This window comes from Anser anser, assembly GCF_964211835.1.
Source record: "Anser anser genome assembly, chromosome: 1".
Lineage (NCBI taxonomy): Eukaryota > Metazoa > Chordata > Aves > Anseriformes > Anatidae > Anser > Anser anser.
This window is the reverse complement of record NC_139720.1, coordinates 210,644,920-210,671,066: the sequence shown is the minus strand read 5'-3', so window position 1 is coordinate 210,671,066 and position 26,147 is coordinate 210,644,920. Positions and strand designations below refer to the sequence as shown.

Here is a 26,147-nt window from a genome sequence, read left to right as displayed (position 1 = left end):
GACCGCTTTAGCCTTTTGAATGGGTCTGGTTTGGTTTTGTTGATGGAGTTTTCTTTTGTTAACCAGAGATTCTAAGCCTTGGAGATGGGGAGAAAAAATGGGTTGAGGCAGGATTGCATGGGGCAGCCTTTCTCTCTGTCAAGCCAAATGGCCTGGGGGGGAGCCAGCTCCAGAAAAGGGGCCCCTCAGCCCCCCCAGCCCTCCTCCTTGTCCACATGAGGGCATCTTCCAGGCCTCTCCCAACGCAGCCGCCTTTGGCCTCGCACGGGCCACTCCATCACAGAGCCTTGCTGAGGTCACAGTGGCCACCGCTGTCACGCCTTTGCCCCGGGCCCTATAAAAGAGGCCCCCTGCCGCTGGCCCGCCACTTGCTCAGCGACTCGGTCCTCTGAGAGCCAGCGTAAGCGGCAGGAGGAAGGCCAGAGAAAGGAGCAAGGCGAGCGGCAGCCCTCCTCGGTGTGAGGACCGCGAAGCGATCTGAGGAAGCACCGAGAAGATGGCAGCTAATGGGAGAAAGATGTCTCATGGGCAGAGGGACAGCACCTGCGGCACAAAAGACATCAGTGCCTGGGGGAAGTCTGCTGCCCGGCCCAGAGACGATTATTGGAGATATCACTGGCACCGCAGCGATGCGGGGAACAGGCCGGCCCCTCAGACATCCAGCAGCAGGGGGCCTGGGCCTAACCAGAGGTGCAGTGGTGGTGTGGAGCGAAGACGGGAGCGTGATGCGGAGAGCCGTGGGGAGCAGAGGCGTGCCCATCGGCCAGATCGCAGCGAGGGACCCAGCCGTGGCCGTAAAAGAGATGGCGGCGTGAAACCCACGAATGAATATCAAGTGGAGAGTGGCATGGGACCAGGCAATGGAACTGGGCGACCCCCTCGTTCGGCACCCTGGCCGGAGAACACAGCTGATGGGAGGCATCCCGTGTGGGCAGTCCCAGGCAAGGACTGGCTTGTCCTCCTGCCTGACACCGTGGAGCCCATGGAGGTGGATCCACAAGAAGAGGCGGAGGAACCCATGGAAGTGGATCCACCTCGGCCACATCAGACCTGGGACTACCCCGGCAGCTCTCTGCTGCGTGCCATGAGAGAACACCGGTAGCTACGCAGCAGGGCCCGGCGAGCTCCCTACTCCTCGTCGCGCAGGCTCCATCCCAGGCATTAGCTTGGAGCCACCAAACACCTGGCAATAAAGAACTCTTGCTGATATTCAGGGCTTGTGTGCGTGTTTCTTTCCCACCCGCCAGCCCTTGTGCGAGAGGTGTCAGCCCCTCTGCACAGAGCCTCGAGGAAGAGCACAAGAGAGGACCCAGCTCCCTTCGGGCTGCTGCGCTGGGCTGACAGGAGGAGTCCCCAGGGGCCACCATGCGCCTTTAACATTTGTGAAAATAAACTGAGGGGTGAAAATAGTAGTGTGGAAGCGATTAGAGGTGGCTAATTTCTTATATTAGGAGTGAGTTTCTATACCTGAGTAATTGGTAACGACAGACACGGAGAAGGCTGAGGTACTCAGCAACTTCTTTGCCTCCGTCTGCACTGGTAGATGGGCTTCCCAAGTCTTTCATTTCCCTGAACCTGTAGGTGGAGGCTGGGGGAGCAAAGTCCCACCCACGGTAAGTGAAGAGCAGGTTCGAGACCACCTGCTGAATGTAAACAGGTCCAGGTCTATGGGACCTGGTGACATGAATCCCAGGGTCCTGAGGGAACTGGCTGATGGGGTTGCCAAGCCGCTCTCCATCACAGTTGAAAAGTCCTGGCAGTCGGGTGATGTCACTGGTGAGTGGAAAAATGGAAACGTCATGCCCTTACTCTTCAACAATTAAAACAAAGAATTGAACAAAGAGTGCTACTCTTCACCAATTAAAACAATTAGGAGACGTTTCTTCTCAGAAAGAGCGGTCAGGCATTGGGACGCGTTGCCCAGGGAGGTGGTGGAGTCCCTGTCCCTGGGGGTGTTCAAGGCAAGGTTGGACGTGGTGCTTGGGGACGTGGTTTCGTGGGTGACATTGTTTGTAGGGGGATGGTTGGACCAGGTGATCTTGGAGGGCTTTTCCAACCTTAATTTTCCTATGATTCTATTATTCTGTGATCTTTTGGAAAGTCAAATGCAAATAAGACAGGGCCAAGCAATTTCCACAGGAAGGCTCTCCAGCTTTCTGTCTTCTCAAAGAAAATAATAAGTACCAAATTAGGTACTTAAATTTATTCTGAACACAGTATTTGCTCTAGAAAGCAAATCGTGTTTGAGAGATGGTACATCTTCTGGGGAAATACTATCTCCGGGACTGAAAATACGACCAGATAATGCTGGTGGGTGTGGGTGGAGGGAGGACAGACTGGGCATTGGTTTCTGTTTTCACAGACCCAGGAACAGGCTTGAGAGCATGTGTTACACAGTGTATTACAGCTGCCAAATGCTGCACTGCCACGTTTCACAGCATCCATGTACAGCTCTTTACTGATCACCATCACATCACATCGACAAGTGAGCAGCTCTGTGATGTTGATGGCCTCAGCGAGTCAGATTTAGAAGCTTACTCCTGAACACCTTGTTAACCACAAAACCAGGGCCTCCTTTGCAGCAGCAATGTAGCAGGCAGTGCAACAGGCTAGCTTGTACCACAGCATTGGCATCAGTACGTGTTGTTTTTGGAGAAACCTGCTGATTTCTAACTTTTTCTTCCCTCCTTCTTTGCTTTTCCAGCTGACTTTGGCTTCTGTGCCCAGATCACTCCCGAACAGAGCAAGCGCAGCACCATGGTGGGGACCCCGTACTGGATGGCGCCTGAAGTGGTGACACGAAAAGCCTACGGGCCCAAAGTGGACATCTGGTCACTGGGGATAATGGCCATCGAGATGATCGAAGGAGAACCCCCCTACCTCAATGAAAACCCCCTGAGAGTAAGCGAGTGCCTTTTTTTTGCCCTCAGGCCTTCGCTGAGCCTGCTGGTTAACCTGGGCTCTGGAGGAGGCAGGTGAACCTCCGCTGTGGTTTCATCACATGCAGCTACACGTCTCCTTAGATGCTGTAGTGAGAAGATTGTGGTCATTTAAGTTAGAAGCCATGACTGGTTCTGGGTGGCAGAGGGCACAGGCTGTTCCTGTTGCAGACCTTCAGGTAGGGTCTGAGTTAATGATGTGGTGCATCCATAATTCCCCCCTTTCTGGAGAGGCCGATAGGGGCACCTTCTGGCCCCAGAGTGCCCGGCTTCTTAAATCCTTGTGAGTGGGGAAGAGAGCTGTCCTTGAATTCAAAGAATACCACATTACTCTTTTATAAACAGGGCTTTTTCTTGCTGGTGCATTGTTCCTCTTTGCATGCTCCCAGTAAAGCTCCAGGTTTAACAAGCCTTTAGTCAGGCTTTGCCCCTGCTGGTGTCTTTCCCTTCGTATTCTTTAATGAAAGGGGAAATTCTATCAGTTTGTAGGAATGCGGCTGTTCTTGGTGTAAGCCAGTTTTATGGCTTTTTTTCTAAGCTAAACAGGACGAAGGGATCTAGAACAATTCTGTTTAACTTGTTTCCACCTCTTTTACTGGAGATGATTTTGGGAGAGAAGCGCAGCAGTGAAGAAATGCGAAAGGAAAAAGTTGGTGTGGAGTTAAATGAGGATGGCTAAGAAACGGGGTGCTTTGCTCTCATTTAACTTAACTTGTTGCAGTTCCCAGGCTATCAGACCTCTACCTTGAGATGTGATGAGCAGTGAGCTCAGAAGGCCTCTGCCAGATGTCTGTTTCCTTTTAAAAGGCATCTAGCGATTTTCTTTTAATAGTAAAATTTTGCAGTGGATGAATTCTGAATTTCCTGATTCTTAGAGAATTCTTCATTCCCAAGCAGCAGCAAAACGACTCCACTTGTTTCTGTAGGGTGTTAAGTGCTGCTTGAGAACCTACTGGCCATCTTTTGTAAAGGACCAACTGCATCTTTAGAGTATTGACTTTTTAGGCCTTGTGCATTTGGGCAAAGTATCGAGAGAAGAAAGCCTCCTGTTTCTTCAGGGGTACCTTCCCATGAGGATATAGTTATTGCAGGAGTCGAGCACTGGCAGAGCTGTGCCAGCCAACTTCCCTCTGTAAACACAGTCTGGACTGCTGGTTTTGTCCTCTTAATCCCTTGAGAGGGCTGCAGGATCCAAACCCAGATTACGAGGGTAAAGCAAGAAAGGATTGGATCCCATCCACATAAAAATAGGGCTGGCAGCTCCTCTCTTTGCTGAAACTTAAGCATTTCTTCGTCACCCTGATAAGGGTTTGTTTTGGTTTTGTTTTTCCCCATTGAACTGTGGGGAGGGAGAGGAAAAATGGGTGCCTCTGTAATCTGCAGCTGGAGTCTGACCTTCGTAACCTCCTGTTTCTTTGGTGCTTGCTTTGCTTTAGGCCCTGTATCTCATTGCTACTAACGGGACTCCGGAACTGCAGAATCCAGAAAAGCTTTCACCCATATTCCGAGACTTCCTAAATCGCTGTCTTGAAATGGACGTGGAAAAAAGAGGTTCTGCAAAAGAGCTGCTCCAGGTAAGTGCCGGGGAACGGGACGGAATTAAGCATTCTAGAGTGAGAATAGGCATGTGGAGCAATGTCATTTGGGGTCTTAAATACTGCGTCATCTGAAGTCACAAGCACAGCAGAGATAATTTAGCATGAAGAAACGAACAAAAAAACCAAAACCAACCAACCAAAAAACCCCAAATCCCTAACGAAGCGTTAACAGAGTACTTTCCTTTTTGTGCTGTACTTGCTACTGGCAGCATCTGTGCAGCGTGTTCTGTAACCAACCTCAAATAATTGCCGTGCCCCGATCCTGCCAGCTGCCGTGCCCCTTAATTCCCGTGGCTTCTTCACGCAGCTCACCCTAACATCTGGCTGTGGTGTTGCGGTCTGGCCATGCTTGTTCCCATTTGGATAACAGGAGGGCTTCCAGCTATCGAATGCTCTGGTTGTCTCCCTTCTGGGGGAGAGTTCCCAAAGCTTTCTGGAAGGGGCACGTCTTGCACTAACTGCAGCAGTTTGGCGTGAACACATTTTGCCAGATACAGCTCTTCCTGCAGAGGTGATGGAACCAAGCTTGTGAGAAATCCTCAGTTATTTCACTGAAAACCTGGTGTCTTTGTCTGGACTCGTGAAAGTGAAGGACGAAGCTGCCAGGCTTTTTACCAACACAGATGAGGAGTGTTCATGTGTTTCCTTTTGTCAGACCTCCCACGGGGGTGGAAAATGTGCTTCAGCTCTTTGTAAAATAAATCTGTGATGATGGGGCCCTCAGACCTCGCCTGTGAGACAGTTGTCTCTTTTTTGGTGTTCCTTTCTTTCCTTTAGTTTGTCTACTGGGTTCAGCTTTGGGAGTGCTGCTGCCTTTCTGAGGCTCTAATGAAGTATTAATCAGCAGCAGAAAGAATGGCAGTAGATGAAAGCTGACTTTTTCTCCTGGACTTGCCAGCTCCAGAGTATCAGACAGCAGCAGGGTTGTGTTCCTTGGGGCAGGAGAACATTGGGACTGCAGCATTTCTGCCTGCCTTTACCTTTTGGCCTCGGATTTTTCCACCTCTGAAGTGTGTTCAGATTGGGTGGTTGATCCCTTCTGGTGCTCAGAAGTCCTGGGGGACTTAATTATTTTGGGTTTTCTGAACAGCTTGTGGGCTTCAGGCCTTCACTCGTCTGATTGGCTGTTTTGTGTCAGTCTCTGTCCCCAACCTAGACTTTCTCTGCGAGGCTGGAGTATTGCAAGCTTTCCACTTAACCCTGAACACAGGGAAAACTTCTTCCTCTGTTCCAGATGTTATGTTTTAAGCCTTGCCCCCGAAACAAACACCACATGTGCTGCAAGAAGCACTTTGTGACACCACCTACTGCTTGTTGCATGCTCGATAATCAATATTGTTTAACAGAACAGAGCACCTGGTATAGGAGATGGCCTGACTGGTCCTGTTGTGAATTCCCTGCTGTGCTCCTCAGTCCCAGCTGTTCTGAAAATTTCTAATAGCTTTAGAAGGCCAAGGCAATGTTTTCAGCAGATCTGTGGTGACAGGAAAGAAAGAATGGAGAGATGATTGCTGCAGGAAGCCCTGTGCAATGTTTTGGAACTGCGCAGGTTGCTTTTACTTACACCTCCCTTCCACAAAGAATTTCACTGTAGATTTTGCATGAATTTATTTCCTGGGAGAACTTGCTTGGTCCTGGGAGTGTATAAACATTGGAGAAATTAGGATGTGTTGGGTGCAAAGATCTTTATCAGTTCAGGTGAGGCCCAAAAGTCACGGTGAACTTTCTTGTTCATCGTGCCTTTTTTGTTTCGCCTGCTTGGAGGTTGTTGGAGTTCATACAGGTCTAGGTCCTGATATTTTGTGTAAACACCAGGCTTTTGGGACATGTTCTGAGAAATGTAACCTTTTTTTTTCCTTTTTCCTCTTCCTAGCACCAGTTCCTGAAAATTGCAAAGCCTCTTTCTAGTCTCACTCCTCTGATTCTTGCTGCTAAAGAAGCAGCAAAGAACAACCATTAAAGCGGGGGAGCCAGCACAGCCGTCGTGTCAAGCCTTTTAGATGTTCCCTACAGAAACCGAATTACCTGTCCCTGTCCCCTCCTGCTCCTCCTTCACAGGGGTGTTCTTAAAACTTTGATCTGCCTTGAAGGGTAGCAGATGTATCATTTGCTGAATGTGGGAGGGCACGCAACAGGTACGCTGCTGATCTCGCGTAGTGAACTGTCTTTCCATCCTCCTTGATGGGCACGGTAGGGGAAGGGTATATTTTATGGCTGGGAAGATCTTCTGAGAACATCTGAACCTGACCTACCCGTAGCAAAGCCAGTTTGTTTTCGTATTTCTTACTGTGTTTATTTTTAAAGATAATGTGGAGCCTTTAGACCATGTTTATCTTAATAAAGTAAATCTTCTGCTGGCTGGACTCCTCCTGCTTTTGCCAAGCTGCTCTTCCAGCACTGAGGCTGCTCTCTGCTTTGGATGACTTGAGGAGGGAAGGAAGCAGGCAGCAGCAATCGGAACAGCTAAAACAACTGGAAGGGGAACGAGGGCAGGACCATGCAGCCCTCCCGCAGCACCGCTGGATGCTTCGGGGGAGCAAGGAGAAAGCCTGTGTGTGCTTCTTGCAGCTGTTGGACAAGTCGTGATCTTTTTGCCAAATTGTGTGAATCAAGGTCCTTCCCCGCACACTTTCGTTTCAACTCAAGTAATTAAACAGCTTTCAAATAGTTCTGATATTCTAGAAAAATCACAGGAAAAATCAACTGGGATTTCTTTTAGGGTTATTTTATTAGTGCTGTCAGGCTTCGTGGAGACCTGCCCTGTAAGAGAAAGCAAACAGAACAATTGCTCTTAGGAAGATAAGATCTGCCTGCAAGATGATGGTGAAAACTCTTGCTTCTTAGACCAAGGCCAACAGAAAACAAACTGATCATGGACAGTGTTTCCTTGGAAGCATAGGGGCATTCATTTTATTATTTTTTTTTTGAAATGAGCGAGTGAACTGATATCTTTATGCTACTGACTCCTTTGGTTGCTAATGATATGTAAAACAACAGCAATCCTGGAACTACTAGAGAGATCGGGTGTAAACACTGGCGTTATGTTGAACTGTATCCTGATTTTTAATAAAAGGACTGCTGCATTTCTTAACTCGGGGCTGAGGGAGGGTTGGAGAATTCACTGTCACCAGACAACTCTGTCGGATGGGATGGGTTTTCATGTTATCGTCACTGGGTGCTTACAAGCGATGCATTAAGTGATACAAGCTTCTGTAGTCCTGTGGGATAGCGAGTGGCTCTGAAGAGGAGTAACTGCACACAGAGGGAACGGATAAAAGATCTTGCTTTCTCTGTACGTATCGCTTTGGTCATTTCCAGGGTGAGTTTAATCCAGTTCTCCTCTCCCCAAAGCACTTGTGTTGCACAGAAACTCATTCCTGCTTCTTGCTGAGACCTGCTGCTGGATCAGTCCTTTCCTCCCTGCCCTGGGCATGTGATTGAAACATATACATATATTTGTCTTTTTTGGTGTCTTCTCCCATCCTTCAGGCTACAGGGTGGCCACTGTTTGACGTGAGGCTGTAATGTCTGAAGCCCATTGCCAAATCTGCTGCCTTCCTCCCCTTGTGTACATTCTTCATCTTCATGTAATACGGAGAGTTTCCCCTCGCAAGATGAATTCCTTGGGCAGAGCAGCAAAGCTGCCAGCCCTGGGGGGAACCTGATCTCTTGATGAGCTCCTCTGCTTGGGGCTGTGGTGGAGATCGGGAAAGGGAAGGCCACTGCCCTCGGATAATTCTCTTTGGTGAGGAGTTTGCTTTTATTTTCTATGCAAGTCTCAAAATGCCATGTGTGCGGTGGAAGGAATGATGGGCTAGAGCTCACTTGATCTAAAATCTAATGTTGCTCTGGTCTTATTGACCCATCAATTGACATTTTTTGACAGCACAGGATTAAACCTGATCCATGAATGTACTGAGTGTTGCTGACTTCCCTTCGCCTTCCCTTCCCACTCCATCCTTGACACCCCTTTGAGGTGAGAGTGGTAATGCAGATGTGCCCTACCTGCGAGCAAATCCGTGAGCTTATTTTTCTGCAGGAGGAAAAATGGTAAAAAGGGTGACTTGTGTTTAAGTTACTCTGCTGGATTCTCTGTTGCCTATTGGAAAGGAATCTGCAGGAGTGACTGTTTCTCCCCATTCTTAAGCTCGTGATGTGCTTCTGTCTCATTGACTTCAGCTGTGAATTGGTCCTTACTGGTTTGGTAAGGACTGAGAGCTGTGCTCTGGGAAGCTGTAAGACAGCGGCTGTAGACCTGTCATCTTCTCCTGTTTTTATTTTACCAACCTGTGATGAGAAAGAAGTTGACTTGCTACTGTGTGCCTAGCCCCAGTTCCAAGTTAACAGATGCATCGTGTTTTCATGGTCTCAGAAATCTTGAATAAAAAGATAAATAAAAGAATGTAGTTAGTTTAGGAGAATGAGATACATTTTTTTTGTCCAGAGATGGATCCTTTTCTCTACTCTTAGGTTCATCTGGGCATCGCTCAGCTTCAGCACTGGTGGCAGCTGCTGCATAGCCTTTTACAGCACTTTCTGGTCACTACAGAGAGCTGTTAGCACAAGTGTCTGACTTAATAATTCTTATTTTTTTTTCTGAGAACATCCTTACTGCTGGGATTTGAACGCAACTTCCAAGAGAAGAGAACTGATTTGGTAGCATTTTAAAATATATTTTAATATACCTACAGTATGAACTAATTTTACTGAGTCTGAACCATTTTTAATCGCAGCCCTTAATTATTTATTTGATTATTAGATTCTCTCTTCTATATTAGAATATGAAATATTCAGTTGTTTGACTATCCATCCTGAAAACCTGCTTCCTTTTTAAGGGATCCTCAGCAACCCTATCAGGTTAGGTGCCGAAATGGCACAATGTGCTACAGCTCCCAGAGCTCCTGGTGGTGGCGGAAGGTAAAACTCATCTCTTTTTTTTCCAAAGCACTGAAGATTGTCGTATTTAAGAAGCAGCTGGTGCATTTCAAGCTTCTTATATTTAAAGAGCTGATATGGAGTTGTGTTACTGTAGCCCTAGGTTTTATTTAAACAAATGATTGATTTAAGTTCAGTGGGGCCAAGAGTTTGGGTGAGAGGGGCTGGCTGAGCTGAGATCGCTTCTGAGCTGAGATCTCCGTTAGTATCCTAACGTGTCTGTCTCAAGGTATCACGGGTTGGTATCACCAGATGATATTTACCATGCAAGGATGGGCTGAAGTGGCCTGTAGGCTGCTGGTACTTCAAGTTTGCTGAGCTCAGCTGGCAGTGAAAGGTCCAGCCCAAAGTCCAAGAAGAATGGTACGTATCTGAACGCCTTTCTTAATTATGAGCTTACAGATTCCCCAGCATCTTTCATATGGAAGCTGTCAAAGGTGAAGGCTGAGTCTGTTTGTCTCCCTAGCATAAAATACGGAGACTTTTCAGTGGCTTATTTTGATAGTAATAGAGAACACGTGGATGTATTTTGGGGTTGTAAACGCACTGGATTGAGCGTACAGATAATGTCCTAGGGCGGATCTCATGGTTTGCTGCTTTGCTGCTAATGACGGCTCTCAGCATCAAGGCTGGGGTCTTGGAGAAGCAGGGAGCTGCCGCTGGTGGTGGCAGAACAGCGATGCCGGCGGGGGCTGGACGGAAACTTGCAGCCGAAATGGATGCCCCCAGGAAAGGGGTGGGAGGGCAACAGAGGATGGTGTTGGTCTGAGGAAGAGGATGGTTGCAGGTGTAGGTGGAAGCAAAAGGTAAAAGCTCAGTTTCCCAACTGCTGAGGGAATTTGGAGGATGCTGGAGCAGCCTACGGTGGATTGAGGCATCCTGTTTGGGAGCAGAAAGGAGCGGGGGGCTCCTGTGCAATGAAGGGGTGCTCAGAGTGAGGACTGAGCCTTATGTCTTTGAGCAACAACTCATGCTAAGTGAGCTGGAGCTAATCTGACCTGCTGCCAGGTGTCTGTGTGTCTGGTCCTGCTGGGAAATAACAAGGGCCTTTGCCGTTTTAAAATCAGCTGGAAAATGTGTTTCTCTTTCTTTGTACTGCCTTGGTGTAACTCTCCGGTAGTGCCCGGTTTGTTAGGGTCAGCTCAGCCATTTAGAAAGCAAAACTGAAACCTTAAATAAAACCAGAATGAATGACCTGCTTCTCCTCCCCTTTGTTTCAATGACGCTTGCAGAAATGAATGGGGGGGTGCTTGAAGGAGTTGTGTTTCTCTGATCTGTTTTAATTAGATCTTACTTGATAGAGCAAAGTGACTTTACACTGAAAGCTGATGCAGAAAGTGTGATTTCTACTGCTTATTTTCACCTGTTTGGAAGTCATTAATGCTCTGAGAAACACCAGTGTGGAAGCAGGATGTAGAGCCCAGCTTGAGGAGGAAGAGGAGGAGGCAGGTGGTGAAATTGACCCTCCTGGTTGCCTGTTGTCTCCCCAGGCAGAGCTTGGTGTCTGCGGCTCCAGGTGCAGAGGAGGAAACGGGGGAGGATTTGGGATCGGTCCCTAAAGCTGCCCTCCCCAGCATCACTTTTACATGTGGGGTCAGTAGGGTGAGGCTGATGACAAGAGCAGGAGTTTATCACCTACATAATTGTGCAAGTGCCTCGTCCCAGCTTGGGTTAAGGAATATTAAGGGGAGGACACGTGTGCCCCCACAAGCCCCCTGCTGTAGGATTTTATCCGCTTGTGGCTGTAGGGCAGAGCTGGGTGCTGGAAGTCCAAGAAACCAAGCCTAACGTGAAGAGGACTTTCCCAGCTCAGCCTCCTGGCGCTGGGAGCCCTGCCGAGCTCTCACAAGCCATTTGGGTGCTGAGCCCCACGTCGGAGGGGGAAGAAAAAGGGAACGTCTGGAAGGGGGAGCTGGCAAACTAGTTGGTGGTGGCACTGCTGCGATGTGCATCCCATGTCCATGTCCTTGTCCCATGAGAGCTCGGCAGCCAAACTGTGTCATCCTGCATCCTGCTGCTCCCCTCGTGAAACTTCACAAAGCCGGGCACCAGGCAGACCGGAGGGCCTGGTAACGTACCCCAAAAGTGCCTGAAAAAGTGGTAACGGGGCTGGTGGCTCTGCCAGTATTTCCCTCAACACCATTACTTGAGTGTTTATTTTATTTTATTTTATTTTATTTTATTTTATTTTATTTTAGTCCCATGGCAAAGGAGAGGAGCTTCTGCAGAGGTCCTGGTTGAAACCTCGGGGCTGCAAAATGCTTCCCAACCCCAGTCCTCTCATCCCACTGCTGCCTTTTTTTTCCACCTGCACGGGAGGGAAATGTACCTGTGGTTATCTCAGAGGGGTGTCCCAAGGCTAAATATGCACTGGGACTCACAAAACCTGCCCTGGATCTTTAAACTTTTACTTTTTCATACCTAAATTTAACGTTTTCACTGGTGGGAACAGTTCTGCAGGGTCTTATTATTTGGGAGCGAAGTGGGGGGAATGAGCAGGAGCAGAGGCAATACGCTGGTAGGTACAAGAGAGGAAGAGAGGTTTATTATCGCAAGCATCAGGGAAAACTGCTGCACTTTATATAAGTGATGTTTTTCCTGCATCCCTGATTTTTATTGCCCAGAAGGGTCCCAAGTTTTGGTCCCGAGGCTCATCTTTTGGGAGAATTTAGAGCTTGAACTCCATGAGCTTGCCGGGCTTAACCTGGCTGCTCCCCTCCAATTCCTGGGGCTGTGCTGCCCTCTCCGGGCAGCTGCACTGGGGATAATTCCTCTTTGTGTTCCCCTGCTGCCACTGCAAGGCTCCAAGTTTGGAGGCTGAAGGCAGGCAGCACACCCCAGCAGGCATCAGGAGATGGTTGTGGTGCTCCAGCACGGTCCTTGGCCACCATCCCACGTCCTCCACCTCCATCTGGTCGAGGTTTGTGCCACGGTCTGGAGGAGGCGTCCTGCACCTCACCTTGAGAGCTGGGCGTTGAGGAGTGCCTGCGCCTCCGGAGCAGGGGAACAAAGGTGGGGAAAGGGCTGGAAGGCAGGTGCTGAGAGGAGAGGCTGAGGGCACCTGGGTGGAGAAGAGGAGGCTGTGGGGTGGCCTCGCTGCTCCCTGCAGCTCCCTGAGGAGGGAATGCAGAGAGAGAGGCACTGGCTTCTGCTCCCTGGGCACCGACGTTGGGTTACGTGGGAATGGCACGGAGCTGTGCCAGGGGAGGCTCAGCCTGGACAGCAGGAAAAGTTTCTTTACCATGAGGGTGCTCAGACACTGGCACAGGCTTCCTCGGGAGGTGGTTGATGCCCCAAGCCTGCCAGCATTCAAGGGGCGTTTGGAAAATGCTCTCAGGAATGTGCTTTAATGTTTGGTTAGCCCTGAGGAGAGGAGAGGAGAGGAGAGGAGAGGAGAGGAGAGGAGAGGAGAGGAGAGGAGAGGAGAGGAGAGGAGAGGAGAGGAGAGGAGAGGAGAGGAGAGGAGAGGAGAGGAGAGGAGAGGAGAGGAGAGGAGAGGAGAGGAGAGGAGAGGAGAGGAGAGGAGAGGAGAGGAGAGGAGAGGAGAGGAGAGGAGAGGAGAGGAGAGGAGAGGAGAGGAGAGGAGAGGAGAGGAGAGGAGAGGAGAGGAGAGGAGAGGAGAGGAGAGGAGAGAGCAGAGAAAAGAGAGCAGAGCAGAGCAGAGCAGGGAAGAGAAGAGCAGAGCAGAGCAGAGCAGAGCAGAGCAGAGCAGAGCAGAGCAGAGCAGAGCAGAGCAGAGCAGAGAAGAGAAGAGAAGAGAAGAGAAGAGAAGAGAAGAGAAGAGAAGAGAAGAGAAGAGAAGAGAAGAGAAGAGAAGAGAAGAGAAGAGAAGAGAAGAGAAGAGAAGAGAAGAGAAGAGAAGAGAAGAGAAGAGAAGAGAAGAGAAGAGAAGAGAAGAGAAGAGCCCCCAGGGTGCATGTCTGAGCATCAGCAGGGTGGGTGCCTGCAGGTGCCCTCGTGCTTCCCCAGGTCTAACGGGGCCTTCTGGTGGCCCCATACTCACTAAGCGTGATTAGAGGGAAGGGACCTGTCACCACTGTGCTGTGACAGCTGGTGGGTTTGATAGGTATTGGCACCAGCATCAGGGCCTGCTTAGAGCTATGGGATGAGTGCAAGGTGGCTTCCCCTGTCCTGCTCAAGCTAAAGTCCTCTAGTGGTCTCCAGGACTCGAGCACACTGGGATTGTGCCATAAAGGGCCATGGGCAGAAGGGTGAGAAGCCTCTGGAGAGGTCAAGTGCCACCAAGCACAGCCTGGGCCGTTGGAAACATCGAAACTGGAGCACCAAATCTGAGCCCCTCCAAACTCAGTGGGGCTCAGGAGCAGCTGGTGCTGGTCCCTAAAGGGCGCCCAGCCATGGGGTTTGTAACCCAGGGGTGGGGGAACCTCGCTGTGACGTCCCTGCTGGGTGTAGCAGGGTGTCCCTATAACCCGGGGGCCACCAGAGAAGGGACAAACGCCTTGGTCCAGATTGACCCACTGAATCTGGAGGAGCGTGAGGCAGGAGGCAGTGCAGAGCAGCAGAGCAGGCAGAAAACAAAGCAAAACTTCTCTGTGTTCTTTTCCCGACATCCAGCGGTGTCTCCCCCACCTCACTCTGCTCAGGCACAGAAACGTTTGGCATTTTCCTGAGCTTTTCCCAGGGGTTTTCATTCCTCGCTGCTCCTTGAATCTGCTTCACTGAGACTTCCTTGGACCTTTGGGTTATCACAAGTTGCATCCTCCTGTTTGACCTGCATTGCAAACTCCTAGTTTCTGCTGGGAAAGAGCAAAATGATGACTAAAAGACAGCCATGAAACAGAGAAGAAGAAAGGAGAGGACAGGCTTTCACCCTTTTTTTGTAATGCCATGCAAGCCGGACCACAATGCAGCAGCACCAGCCCCATGAAGGAGAGTAGGCAATGGAGTTACAAGAGGCAGAGCGCTTGTTGCTGTGGGAGGGAGAGCTTTGGGGTGCAGTGTGAAAGTTTCCCTGGCCATACCACAGCCTGTATTTGTGCTCCCTGTAGCTGGGTGTTGCATTGGGCTGTAGGATAAATCTGTGTGGTCCCAGCTGGCTGCCTGCCCGAGGGATGTAGCTCATTAGGAGAAGATGCTCAAAGCCCAGCTGTAAGTCCCAGGGCTCAGGAGAAACTGCCTGGCTGCCTAAAGCTGATTTTTGAGTTTAAATTCTGTCGCTTTGGGTAAGGTGTGCAGCCAGCAGGTCACGGGCTCTAGAAGAAACCTCTGGCACGTCTACATGGGCTTTGCTCCTCCTTTGCTCAGCGTGAAGCTGCCCTCAGAGTCTTTACATTCAGACATGCCCCGTGTCGAGGGTCTGGAGGTATCTCTGCCCGGGGCCTCTGGGCCTGGCCCCGGGCACCCCTGAGCAGAGCCTGGCTCCGGCCTCTCGGCACCTCCCGGCAGTGCCGGTGGCCATGGCTGGCAGCCCCCGGAGCCTCCTCTGCTCCAGGCCCAGCAGCCCCAGCTCTCGCAGCCTCTCCTCACGGCAGAGGTGCTCCAGGCCCTTCGGCACCTCGGGGGCCCTGCGCTGGGCTCTCCCCAGGGTGCCCAGCTCTGGCTGGGGCTGGGGGGCCCAGCGCTGGGCCCAGCACTGCAGGGGCGGCTTCAGCAGCGCTGAGCAGAGGGGAAGGATCACCTCCCTCGGCCTGCTGGCCCTGCTCTGCCCCAGGCAGCCCAGAAGACCACGAGGCCTCTGAGTGCCAAGGGCACGTGGCTGCCTCCCGTTCCACCCGGTGCCCACCAGGACCCCCAGGTCCATTTTTGCAGAGCTGCTGCCCAGCTGGGGGCCCCCAGCACATCCTGCTGCAGGACTTTGTGCTTCTCCTTACTGAACCCCTGCTCCTTTCCACCCCCAGCCCATCGCTAACTGGACCTTCTGCCTTTCGGTGGGACACAGCTCCCTGCAAAAGGCAGACTTGCCTGCTGCCACAGGAGAACAACCCCAGGGGAGAGCAGGGGCTGAAGTCCCCTCCTGCCCTCCTCCTGTATCGTTCCTGCCCATAAACACTGCAGTTTCTGTGGTTAATCTTACGGGGACCTCGCTCCCTGCACGAGTCACCTGCTGTCAAGGCTCCGCAGCAGCTCCTTGTGCAACCCTACGGAGCGGGGACACAAGCTCAGCCCAGGGGTGACCGACCCCATCGATACAAATGTCCCAAGCCACTGGGGGACAGTGGTAGGATGAAAATGTGATTATTTCTCACCAAAATGCAGCCCGGGACTCTGCATCTAGTCAGGCACCTGGGCACCGAGATGTCCCTGCTCCCGGCGCTCCCTGTTTGTGCCGTTCCCCCCGCGGTTTTATCTTCTCCTGACACGAATAGAGGCAAAATTCAGCGGAGTTCAAGGCTGATATCCCCGAGCCGGGCTGTTACAGATGCCCTCTTTATGGGCTCATAAACCTCAGGGCAGGGCTCCAGCAGGTCCTGGTGCAAAGCAGGTCTGGATGAGGTCCATCACGTGGAGCGTGATAACAACCCCGCTCGCTTGCTCTCCCTTCAATGTCAGCTGCTGGAAGGGCTGGGACACCGGCCGGGACACCGGGCAAGGATTTTCTGGTTGAGATAAGCTGCTGAACTCTGAGCCAAAGATACCGCAGGCAGAGCAGCCCCCGCCCTGCCCCTACGTCATCTGCCAGGTGATCGCAGAGCAAACCGAGGGCTTTGCGTCTCTGCACCCAGAGGAAAGGGCAGGATGCAAAAGCACGCTGGTATTTTGGAGGGGGGGGGGGAAGCAGGGATATTTGCTGGTTTGGGGTAGGGCTTTGGTTGTGTTTTCAGTGATGGTCCTTTCCTTTTTCATGGTCTGCCCTTTGCTGCAGGGAGGAGTTTTGTGCTGATGACGTTGCTCAGCCCTGTCCCCTTTTTCCCCACATACCCAATGGAGCCTGTCCACACCTTGAGGATGCAGCAGCTGGAGGAAAGGCAGCCCGGGCAAGGACCGCAGTGAAACTGGGCTCAGCACAGCCACAAGCACACCGCTCAGGAGGATAACCCAGCACATCAACCCCAGAGACTAAAACTGCTGGACACCCACCTGTCAGGTACCTGGGGAAGCTGCTCTTGCTGCTCCCTGCATCGTATCAGTGCCATCAGGCTTCTCAGTCTCACCCTTCCCTGCCCTCGCTATCAGTTTTCCAGAAATCAGACCATAAACCAAGTAATTTATCTACAGGCTTGCACACAGCCCCACGCCGTGCCTCTACCCCAGCCAGCTGAGTGTTAGCTTGAAGGTGGTCAGGAATAGAAACAAGCAGCAACAGAAACAGCTGCTTCTGCCTTCGGCAACCTTTTGTGGCTCCCTCATTATTTAATATTCTAACTCCAAAGGAAAATGATGGTACTGTAGGATCTAGTGCTACCCAAGGATTACCAGTACTGCTTTTACAGTGGAACTGTTATATGCCCTTTGCTCGTCATTAGGTTTCAGAGTGAATCAGGCTGTCATCTCTGTGGCCCATCTTCTAATCAAAAGTTTATATTTGTAATGTGATCTGCCTAAAAAACACTGGGCCATCATTTCTGCCCCCTTCTTCTCCTCTCCATTTAGACAGCAGTTTGCTGAATTTTCTTTTCAGGGACCTTCTCTTCATCCAACAGGAAAAATCCCAGTGTAAAAAGTGATGGGGATGAAAAGCCTGCAGTGGTGGCATTTCAGGCAGCCCTTTGGGGCAAGGGGGGATTTTTTTTTTTGGCCTCTTGTGCAGTGGAGAACTAAATAGAAGTTGGAGCTGTGTAAGGTAAGCCTTATAGCCTGAGAAACTTCACGGATATCCCTCCAAAAGGCCACCATGCATTGGAAGTTACAAAATTCAACCGCACAAACTGCTCTTGTTGCACTGATCTGCCCCTCACCCCCTCCAAAGGGAGTTATGTCTCTAATAGGATTAAGATCTTAAAGCCAAAAACCATTGCAAAATAAAAAATAAATAAAATAAAATAAAATAAAATAAGCACTGTTTGCATCTGGGGCTGCTCAGAAATTGTGTGCTACAGATTCATGCCCCGGGCTCATGGCTGCAGGAGATGCTTTCCAGGAGGAAGCTTGTTAGTTTTAATTCTGAAGATCAGCAATGTCTTGCCCAAATCGCCTTTGGGATATCTCCTCGAATCCCAACCTGCGGGCACATAATTCTGCCAGGGCAGCGTTTTAACACCAGCCTCTCACATTCTGGGTGGTCAGGGCGTGGGACGGATAAAACCCGGCTTCACCCACGAGTCCCCAGCTCCTCCAGGAGCCATGCCCCCATCCCACGATGGGATTTTAATTTTCCCAGCCTCGGGGGGCTGAATTTATGAAGCCTCACGTGGCCCCTCCTACGGTGGGAGGGACGGCTCCGGCAGCCTCCCTAACACTGGGTGTCACACAGCGGTGCCACCATTCGGGTCCTGAGTGTCACGAGCAGAGGACACAGCGATCCAAGAGCAGCAGAAAGCAAAAAATAACCCCTCCATGTGCGTCCCGGCGAGGTGAGTTACCTCCAACGTCCTCGTGCTAAAGATTCCCCCCACCTATGTGAAATGCATACCTCCTTGCCCGTTCCTGCCTGCCCTAAAAGTTAGCTTTGCGAGGGGGAAGGTGGATTTTTAGGACTTTTCTTGTATTCTTCGGAGTTTTGAGAGTGTTGGTTGGCGTCCGACAGCGGGGCGATTGTCGCAGCTGCTGCCTGGGTGGCAGAGAAACAAAGCCCGAAAAGCAGGAGGATGGGGAGAAGCGGGAACAAAAGGGGATTATTTGCAAAGGGGGGTGTTCCCGGTGACTTCTTGGAGAGAAAAAGGAGTTTAGGAGTCCGGCTTCGCTCTGGCACCCCTGCCAGAGAAGTTTGCCGTCACCTGTTGAGGGGAGGAAGGGGAGCTGGGGAGAGACGTGAGCGGTGGGTGGCCGGTGGGGCTGCTGGAGCCGGGGGCTGGTGGGAGGGAGCTGGCAGCTGAGCATTTGTAATGCCTCGGATAAAGGGCTGTTTCCATAGCAAACGGGAGAAAGGAGCCTCTCTTTCTTTCCGCGAGCTTGCCCGGCGTGTGAACAGGGAGGTCGTCCCGGGAGCAAATAACCCGTGAAAGGGCAAACATCTGGGAAGAGCTGCAAATCATCGAGACCTCTTAGGGATGGCTGGAAGGGGGCAAAGGCTCTCGGGTCTGCCACCCGCTGCGAGCCAGCTCGGATGGGCGACCTCTTCCCTTCCCCAGGCTGGGTGCCCTGGCGCAGGGCTGAGTGCTGGTGTAAATCAGGAGCAGCTCGGTTAGCTGGTGTCAACGCGGGGACCAATTGGGGTTGGATAACGCAGATTTCATCTGGCTGGAGGTCCAGAGGGTGTACATCACCCTCTCTTCCCTCCTACTTTTTCTTTGGGAATCCAGGTCTCCAAAGGGAGTCTCTCTCTGGACTTATTCTCCGGCACATGACACCAGGTGGAAGGGTAAAGGAGAAGGGAAATAATTTCCTACAGCTGCTCAAAGAGTTTAGCTGCATTTAACAAAAGAAAATGCAGAATGTGCTGTGGGACCAGCTGGATTTTAACTGAAAAAATGCTCCGCATGCGAAGGGAGCCAAAGCTGCCTCTTTGCAACTTTGCAATTGAAATGTTTAAAAGGTGTGCAGGGTTTCCAGGGCGACCTGGAAACTTTGCGGAGAAATAGAAAGCTGGGTTTCACAGCCGGTCCCGTGGCTTTCTTATCACAGAATCACAGAATATGGCATGGCATTGGACCGAGGAGGTGACTGGATGGTGTCTTTTGGGCTCGAGGTGTCATTAGGGGTGATGAAAAAGCAGCTCTTTAATCTTGGTGATCACTTGCTGCGGGACTGCGTGTGTCTTAGGAAGTTCCTCTGTGCAAATAGTTGATGTATGGTGGTGTTTAGTGTGATAAAATAACAGCCAAGACATACAAGAAGCATTATTTCTCTACATTTGTAGCTTTGGGGCAATGAGGCTTTGTTTGCTTGCTGTGCAAGAGCCCAGAAGCTTCAGAAAAATATTTGTAATAATCGTGTGCAAGCGGCTTCTGAAGGCATCACCCATCAGCTGAGGTGCCCTAACCCGGCACATGGGCTCCTGCATCCTCCCCACGTGGAGCAAATCCTGCCCAAGTGACCTCTTGGTGGCTTGGGACAGGAGGGTCTTGGACTATTTCAGAGAAGAGTGGATAGGATAAGAAGTTGGGAAGATCCTTTGGGCTCCAGATCCCACAGGAAGGGAGGCAACGGATGGAGCAGCTCGGAGAGGATGCCTGCGGTGGGCTTCACACCAGGCTGAGCATGGGCTCGGCTCGGACACCCTGTGCAGGGGAGCAGAGGAGGCTGCCCGAAGGAGGAACACCTCTGCAGGCAGGACACGGCACGGGAACAGCTCGAAGCACCGCCGTGTGCCTGCATGCTCGGGCTGGAGCCTCGCTGCTTGCGTAGACCTGCTGTGGAGCCAGTCCCCTCCTTACCCTCCCGCCTCATTTCCTCCCTTCTCAAAACTAACTGCAAAAAGCAATCCCTCGTCCCTCCCGCCTCCATCTGCTCTAATTAAGCTGGAGGCCCCTGGAAGGTGTTCAGCCCCCCGTGGTACCGAGCTGCTGCAAGTACCTCGGGTCCATCCCCTGCCGCTGCACGATTTTGCAGCCGCTCTTAATCACAGGACTTATTTTGGAAGGTCTCCAGAGTCTGAGAACTAAAAGCCACTTTAGAAAAGAAGGGGAGGGGGGAGGAATTGGCAGGAGCAATGGCTTTTTAAAAGGCTACTTATTTCTTAAGATGTACTTGCTACTGATTAACCTTTGCTCCGTGATTGCTTTAATTGATTCATGCCTTAAAGCGGTCTGAGAGGTTCTGCGGGGTCAGCGCTCTCCGAAGTGCTCCGTTTCCCTGAAAACTTCTTAAAGCTTCTTGCTTAGGCAAATCCCAATTTGGGCGTGAAATGCAGGTGAACGGCTCTGATCCATTTTTCTTCCCCTTCCCCCAAACTACACAAGCAGTGCTTTACCTCTTCCTTCCCTCGCCTGCTGCCAGGCTGTGCCTGTGTTACTGTGTTATGGTGACTGTTGGTTGGGGCTTGATGTTTTGGGGCCATTCCACAAGAATGAGGCACTACAGCATTGGGAACTACCGCCTTCAATCAGCCTGTTGAACTTCTGTGGTCCCCGTGACTGCTTCCTTTAACCATGCATGGAGAAATCCTGCATTTCTTCCTACTGCAGCGGGGACAGACCCAGAGCAAAGGCAGGGTTTCCAGGCAGCAATGGGCTTTGGTGCCCAAGGGCCATACTTAAATCGAGGCAACCTGGGAGGCCCAAGAAATGGTGCTTGGGTTTTTGGGTTGGAGTGATGAATGTCCTTACGTCTTGGGCTGGATTCATGCCCTGGCACTCTGGCTGTGTTCATCCAACCTGTTCAAGATGCCTGCTCTTGGATGGGTTGAGTTGTACCCATTCCTCTTCACTCCTTGTAACCACTCAAACACGGAGGAGATGGGTCCTAGAGGAATTAAAACAGAGGAATTGAAACACCCACCACAGACTCTACGGCTAAATAAATTACCCTCTTCTGATCTGTTGGGATGTGAGCGCTGCTGGGTGTTGACCCAGCAGAGCCAACCATACCCTAGGTCCTGAGGTTGTCCATCGGGGTCCTGCACGCTGGTTTTCTGCACGAGGTGGTGCCCATGCGATGAAAACCACCATGCACCTGCCTTGCTGAGCAGGCCCTGGAGATTTTCACGATGGGTGAAAAAGAAATGAGCTGTGAAGTCGTCATCTGCTGCTTTCACCGTGCTTTCAGCACGCCCCTGCCCCATGGAAAATGGCACAGGGAATGAGTGCTGATGGAGATGTTCATGAGGGGGAAAAGGAGGCTCTGGGTGATGGCTCCACCACACTGGGAGGCTGGAGTCAGGATGGGGATCTTGGGCGTGGATCTTGAGTGTCAGGCCATCCTTTCCCTAAATCCATGCAAAACTTTCCTGCGATGACTTATGCAGAAACGCGTAGCACTGGGGGTGCGCTGGGAACAGCGGGGCGGCATTGTTACGGGGTAAAAACGGGCCAGCCCTGATGCATATGGATGCTGCGGATAGCTGAATAGAGAAACCTCCGGCCGACGGCGTGGAAAGCATCCCTTCCTCCCCTCCTTGCAGGGCTGTTTTGCTCCAAACCCTGAACTTTAACACAGGCAGCCCGCGGGAGGGCCGGCGCTGGGGGCTTCGGGCGGTGACCGTCCAGGGCCCCCGTCCTTTGTCCTGGCTGAATAGGGCTCTGCAGAGCCGCCGGCGGAGGTATGTGATCTGCAGACCTCTTTTCTTCTCCCCCTTTTGGCCGACTGACAAAGTCTTCCCTTGGAGATGGCGCTGGCAGCATTGCGCTGCCCTCAGCAGGGCTGGGGGGGCCGGCGGGGGTCCCCCACGCTGCGTCCCCATCTCATCATCTCCCCTGAGCAGTAGGGCACAAAGAGCCGCTTAGGAATTCCCAGGAGCAGAGTGGGAGCCGAGCCAGGATGTGCTGAACTGCACAAAGTGGGATTTATCTTCAAAGGAATGTTTCCCCCCTTTTCTGAGCACCATTTTTAATTTTTTATTTTTTTTTTGGCTTCCAAGGGATTTATTCCTCCTCCTTCCCCAGCCCTTTTTTCTTCGCTGTGGCCACTTTTCAAGGGTGGCAGAGTCTTCTTGGAGAGCTGGGGGCCACCCAGGGGCACAGCCCCAGGCTGAGCTCCACGTGTGACCTGAGACCGTGCTGAGCACAGCCCCATGCCCTGCACCACCTGCAAAGTTGCTATGAGCCAGGTGAGGACAAAACCCTCCTGGTGACCACGCCAAAATGTGGGGAGCAGCTTCCTCTCAAACCAGTCGCTTTGAGTTTCAGGCTTGTTTTCAGGCTTGACTTGTAGGTAGGATCTCCCCAGTGCTCCCCATTCACTCTTGGCATGACCAAAATGACATGTGGACACGGACATCTCATAGAATCACAGCATCATTAGGGCTGGAAAAGCCCTCCAAGATCATCTGGTCCAACCATCCCCCTACCACCAATGTCACCCACCAAACCGTGTCCCTGATCTCGGGGCTGTCGGCTGCCTTGTGACTGGGGCCGACATCTGGCTTCAACCACCTCCTTGTGCTCACAGCTGGAAGCTCACAGTTCCCGACCCTTTTGGGGGCTAATTTCTGCCTTTGCCCACCTGTAGTGCCCAGAGGAGGGAATCCAGCTCCCCCAGAAGACTGGACATCCATATAACGGACATGCTGAGCAATGTGGGGCTGTAGCCCAAGCTCATGGGTTACAAATCAGCTGTATGAAGGCTCTCAGGGTAAAAAACAGAAGAAAGGAACTGCTGATGGCCCAGCAATGGGGCCAGAGCTACCTGTGTGCCACCCCACATGTGGTGGGGCAATGCCATGGCTGTTCCAGGGTGTTTTGGGGGGCTGGCCACCATGGTGGCTAGTGGCCTGAAGAGGCAGGGCAGGTGAAGACACCGTGAACGGCTGCCCAGGGAGTGCCCTCTGGTTCTAGGAGGGATGAGTCTCATGTAGGGAGGCTCGAAGCCCACCCCAAGCTCTGGTCTAGCAGGTAATAACCTTCATAATATCCTTTTACCCCAAATTTAGTGCTGTGCAGTGCATCACATCTCTAGGGATATGCAGCATGGCACCACAGGAAAAAAAACAAGCCTTGCTTCTGCATTAATGGAGCTTTAATGCCACACGGCATTTCCCTCTTCACTTTAAGCAAGCAAATATCTCCTGTCCCAGCCGGGACATCCCGCCTCATCTGCTGCTGCTCCAGCATCGCGTGCGAGACGCTGGCTGCTCAGCGGGGGATTTCTCAACCCTTCAGCTTTCTCGTGGGCGTTAATGAAACGAGCCTGAAAGGGAAGTTTGGGAAGCGATGCGATCCTGGGGCTCGTTGCAAGTGGAGCCCTTTAACACCCCGATATCTGGCAGCCCTGGTGTGCAGATCTGGGCTCTCCGGGGGCATTACCCCTGGTTCTGCACCTACATAGTCCCACCTTGTTTCCAGACCTTATAATTCATCTTCTAGGAGAAAGAAAGAGCCATGTCCTATGAGTGAATGTCGACCTTTTATTTTATTTTACTTGAGTTTTCTGATGTTTTTCAGGCCCTTCCATGGCTGAACTGGACCCTCTCCACATTTTAGCTCATGACAAATTACAGGAAAGAGACACCACAGCATAAAAACCTGCTACGTTTGGGTCAACACTTGATGTCAGAGTTTAGGACTTTATTATTCTCAGCCAGAATTTTCTCTCCCCCATTTCTCCCCTTGGCCCTGGAGCATCCCCTCCCTGGAGGAACGAGCCCCAGGGCAGGGGTCGGTGCAGCTTCTGCCCACTCCTCCTCTTGTCCCCCCATGATGGAGGGGCTGAAGCTTCAGTCCTTGGGGTCCTGGAGACCTGAGACTGGCATGGGCTGAAGGCTGGGGGTGGCCTTCACTCGAGTGGTGCGGTGGAAGTTTCTGGAAGGACAGTTGGGGCTGGTGGAACCTTCCGTGAGGAGGGTTGGGGCGGGCAGGACTTCCCAGAAGGACAGCGGGGTGAGCTGGGTGGACCTTGCTGAAAGGTAGGTGGGCTGGAACCTCTCTACAAGCAACTGGCAGGCAAAAATAATTCAAACCCCGACCCGACGGGACAGCTATGCTGGGATTTACCTCCTGTTCCCCCTCAAAGGAAAATTTCTGTAGATGAAAGCATCCCCATACGTGCCAGTCCTACACCTTTGCTCCTCGAAGATGGAGGGACTGGGGCAGCAGGCGAACCTCTGCAGACCCAAAACCATGCGGCCCTTTTGGGAAGTCTCCGTGTAACGAGGGACGGCTCCAGCCAAAAGTCCAGCCAATGCTGTGGCACTTGGCAAGTCTTTCTCCACCCCTTCTTTTTCTTCTTCCTTTTATTTTTATTTTTATGTCAAGCCACTAAGCTACTATTCATTGCCTTTATTCTAAACACTCATTTTGCTCCTAGCAGGAAAGAGGGAAAAATCTATTGTAGTGCTGTGAGGCCCTTTGACAAACACGACAATTTCCCCTTGCCTGTTTCAACACAAAACTGAAAGCATTTGCACAAAATCCATCGCACATGCTCTGAGGCTTGGCCAATAATTTCCTAGGCACGCATTCGCTGAGGCAGCCCGCAAAGTGCTTTGAAGATGAAGAAAACCAGCTGTGATTTGTGATGATGATGATTAGGATTAGACGAGGGTTCTGCAAGAGGTTGTGGATAATGAGTCAACCCCGGGGGCTGGGGACAAACTTGGTCAAAACATGAGAGCGTACTGTGAGAGTTTCTGGAAGTGAAGGGAGACCAAACAATTTTTGGGGAAAGGAGAGGATTAAAAAAAAGTAATTTGGGCTAAAACGTGGTTCAACTTTTAAGTGTTCATTCCTATGATGAGCCCTCTGAAATAAAGGCAGGGATTAAGGTACCTTTTCTGCTCCAGACTCTCATGGACGATGCCTGGCTTTGCTCTGAGGTGAGCCCATCACCATCGGAGTGATGTCTGCTTCTCCACGCAGGGATATGTGCAGAAGCCTGGGGCTGGCAGCGGTGTTTCCAAAACCGTACCGATCATCCTCATCAATTGGGGTTCCTGTAGGGCTTGTCAAGTTGACCCCCACCTCCACCCCAAAATATATGGTTGGTTGCCTCGGAAAATCCATTTGCCTGCATCCTCAGATGAATCCTGGTCTAACCAGCCAGTGTGGCTCGTGTTGAGCACAGCTCACGCTGGATGGCCGACCTTTGAGCCTCAGCACCGACTCCTCTGTAAGTCCCTCTGCAACCCGAAGAGATGCAAAGCTTCATCTGTATTTTCAGGTTCATTTGTCTGAAGCAGGCGTGATTATTTATGACCGTTCAAACTGCGGAGGCATATTGCAAAACACGGGACATTAACCTTGCTGGAAACCTCCCCAGAGCTCTGAGAGCCACAGCCACTGCATGCTGGAGGTGTACAACAGCACACAAAATGAAACGAGTATTGTTCCTGCAGCCACGGGAGCACTTATTCCTCATTAACCCCTTCTCTTTCCATGTTCATTCATTATTTTCTGGGGTAAGCCCCAGCATTTCTGTGTGCTGAGGGCTGTCATCTGCCTCAAACCAACAGCTAATCAGTCCTCAGGGCTACTTTGCACATACTCGAGTCGAGCTGCACATCCTCCCTGGGATCCCACGCAGAAGCAAGGCATAATTAGGGCTAATAAAGAAGCTGTTGAATGTCTTGCTGATAAATTATAATTATCACCTGCCAGGGAAAGGAAAGGATGTATATCCCGTATCACAGGGAGGTGTTGACTAGTCTTGTTTCATATCAACCTTCTTCCTTCCCTGTGTCAAACCTCTTGTGTGCTCTGAAAAGAAAGTGAAGGCTGATGGCAGTGGAACAAGAGGAAACCAAGGCTGTGATCCAGATCCTCGGGCACACTGTGGGCTGGAAATGCAGGTTTAAGGGAGGCTCTTTGCTGAGTTTTCTGGCTGGTGGCAAGGTCTGTGTGCAGCTCGTGGGGACGGTGACCAACCAGCACCATGTCTGGATGTTGATTTTTCTCCTTCCGATTCTCCTTCTGAAGATTCCCAGGTGGAGGGGCAGGGTGTGATGTCCCCAGAGAGCAGAGGGATGGCACTGGGGGTCCCTGTGCCAGGCGACTTCAGTGGCATCTCCACCATCAAGCGAAGGAGC

General features: G+C 51.4%; 1 pseudogene across 1 annotated transcript in view; it reads left to right on the top strand.

The window, feature by feature from the left end:
* The first annotated feature begins 13,085 nt into the window (after window positions 1-13,085).
* The window catches only part of LOC310884945 (glycerophosphodiester phosphodiesterase domain-containing protein 5-like), a 38,030-nt pseudogene continuing 24,968 nt past the window's right edge, over window positions 13,086-26,147 (top strand). Inside the window, exon 1 of the transcript in view lies at window positions 13,086-17,943. The product of the transcript in view is annotated as a glycerophosphodiester phosphodiesterase domain-containing protein 5-like (transcript). The remainder of the gene's footprint in view (window positions 17,944-26,147) is intronic.